The following is a 3,111-nucleotide window of genomic DNA, read 5'->3' as shown; positions in this document are numbered from 1 at the left end:
GCAACATTCTAAATTAGGCCATTTACTTTGTGAGGAAGTTTGGTATAATAAAGTTGTATTTATTGCATATTTATTTCAGTGTTGGGCATACTCTTAATAAGAGTATGCAGGGAAATCTTGAAAATAGTCTCATATCTACAGATAAAATTAATGCTTTTGGCGAAAAATTACTGCTCTGGAAGGAAAGGATTAAAAGAGAAAAAGCATGCCAGCTGTGGTGGCTCACGCCTGTAATCCTAGCACTCTGAGAGGCCGAGGTGGGTAGATTGCTTGAACTCAGGAGTTTGAGACCAGCTTGAGCAAGAGCAAGACCCCCATCTCTAAAAAATAGCCAGTTGTTGTGGTTGGTGCCTGTAGTCCCAGCTACTTGAGAGATTAAGGGAAGAGGATTGCTTGAGCCCAACAGTCTGACGTTTTTGTGGGCTATGATGCAGGGCACTTTACTGAAGGTGACAAAGTGAGACTCTGTCTTCAAAAAAAAAGAAAAAAAGAGAGAGAAAATGAGGTGGAAATGTTTGAACTAGTGAAAAAGTATAAAATGGTCAAAAATCTTATTGAAAAAATTTTATAATCTTTAGATTTATTGTACACAAATTTTGAAAAATATTTTCCTGCACCTACTGTTGACATAACATCTCTGGATGGAATGAGAAATTCCTTTGTTTTAAGTGTGTGTATGTCACCAAATTCAAACATTACAGAAGAGAAAGAGTTAACAGAAATAAGACATGACAGAGGATTGCAATTAAAATGTTCAACAACAGATATAACAACCTTTTGGTTATCTCTCAAGGGTGAACTTCCAAAATATTACAAAAAAAGCAATAGAAATATTTCTGTTTTCAACATCATATTTGCATAAAGCAAGCTTTTCTTCAATGAAAACAAAAAACACAAATGTTTTCTACATTAAAAATCAAAATTGGCCATGGCTACAATCCTTGGAAAAAGATTTAAGAGTGTGCCTGCTCACAATTTGACTTTACAAAGAAGATATTCTAAAAAATGTCAAACTGGCCAGGCATGGTGGCTTACACCTATAATCCCACCACTCTGGGAGGCTGAGGCGGAGGATAGCCTAAGCTCACCAGTTCAAGACCAGCCTGAGCTAGAGCGAGACCCCTTCTCTAAAAAATAGCCAGGCACTGTGGCAGGTGCCTGTAGTCCCAGCTACTTGGGAGGCTGAGGCAAAAGAACCCGAAGAGGTTGCTGTGAGCTGTGACACCACAACATTCTACCAGGGGCGACAAAGTGAGACTCTGTCTCAAAAAAGTAAATCAATAAATAAAAATAACAAAATAAAAAAGTCAATCTCAGATATCTCATTAAATGTTAAATTATAATAAACTGAAAAATAAATAAATGTAAATGTTCTTTAAGAATTTTAATTGTTATGTTTTTATTACAAATTAAAATAAATTGTTTTATTTTTTGGCCACGATGGTGCATTTTGTTTGTGTTAATAAATAAATAAATAAAGGTATATTCTTTATTTACTCTTTTTTTGGATCAACGTAATTTATTTATTTATTTTTATTTATTTATTTTTGAGACAGAGTCTCACTATGTAGCCCTTGTTGGAGTGCTATGGCATCACAGCTCACAGCAACCTCCAACTCTTGGGCTTAAGCGATTCTCTTGCCTCAGCTTCCCAGGTAGCTGGGATTACAGGCATCTGCCACAACACCTTGCTACTTTTTGTTGTTGCTGTAGTTGTCATTGTCTGGCAGGCCCAGGCAGTGCATGTGGCCGGTGCCCTAGCCACTGAGCTATAGGTGCCGAGCCTGATCAACGTAACTTAAGTGTGCCATGGAAGTTTAATTATATGTTCAAGTCTGCTGTGAGATTAAAAAAAAGTTTGAAGTGGCCAGGCGCAGTGGCTCATGGCTGCTGTAATCCTAGCACTCTGGAAGGCCAAGGTGGATGGTTAGCTTAAGCTCAAGGGTTTGAGACCAGCCTGAGTAAGAACTAGACCCCTGTCTCTAAAAACTGGCCAGGTGCTGTGCTGAGCACCTGTAATCCCAACTATTCAGGAGGCTGAAGCAAGCGGATCACTTGAGTCCGAGACTCTGAGGTTGCTGTGAGCTATGATGCCACAGCCCTCTACCAAGAGAGATTAAATGAGACAGTGTTTCAAAAAAAGTAAAGGTTGATGAATACTGGTCTAAAGAAGGGATTTAATACCTAGCCAAATCATCATTTAAAAAGAGAGACAAGAGATAAATGGTTTAGAAAACTAAAGGAACTTTCTGAGGAAACTATTTGAGGGTGACTTTCAGCCAACTGAGAGAAAACAGAGAAATACAATAAGAGAACTGATGGTGTCAGCTTCTCGGGATCAAGGTAGGAGGATCCCTTGAACCAAGGAGTTTCAGGTTGCTGTGAGCTAGGCTGAGGCCACAGCACTCAACCCAGGGTGACAGAGGGTAACTCTGTCTCCAAAAAAAAAAAAAGAGAGAGAGAGAGAGAACTGATGGTGAGCACCAAATCCATTTAACTTCACAGTTAACATTAAATCTACTCTAAGAAGAATAGCTACAAATGTAAATGTCATAAATCTTTTTTTTTTTTTAATTTGACAGAGTCTTACTCTGTTTCCCCAGGCTAGAGGGCAGGGGCATTAGCCTAACTCACAGCAACCTTAGACTCTTGGGCTCAAGCTATCCTTCTGCCTCAGTGTCCCAAGTAGCCAGGACTACAGGCACCCACCACAGCACCCAGCTAATTTTTCTATTTTTAGTAGAGACTGGATCTTACTCTTGCTCAGGCTGGTCTCAAACTCTTGACCTCAAGTGATCTTGGCCTCACAAAGTGCTGGGATTACAGGGATGAGCCACAACGCCTGGCCATAAATCTTGAAATCAGATATGTATTAACAAAATTAGCAAAAATTGAGAGGGAGGCTTGGTGCCTGTGGCTCAAGTGGCTAAGGCACCAGCCACATATACCTAAGGTGGCAGATTCGAATCCAGCCCAGCCTGGGCCCGCCAAAAAACAACAATGACGGCTGCAACCAAAAAATAGCCAAGCGTTGTGGCCGGCACCTGTAGTCCCGGCTACTTGGGAGGCTGAGGCAGGAGACTCGCTTGAGCCCAGGAGTTGGAGGTTGCT

This window comes from Otolemur garnettii, unplaced genomic scaffold, assembly GCF_000181295.1.
Source record: "Otolemur garnettii isolate 467f Iridium unplaced genomic scaffold, OtoGar3 scaffold00029, whole genome shotgun sequence".
Classification (NCBI taxonomy): Eukaryota; Metazoa; Chordata; class Mammalia; order Primates; family Galagidae; genus Otolemur; species Otolemur garnettii.
This window is presented reverse-complemented; position numbering follows the sequence as displayed.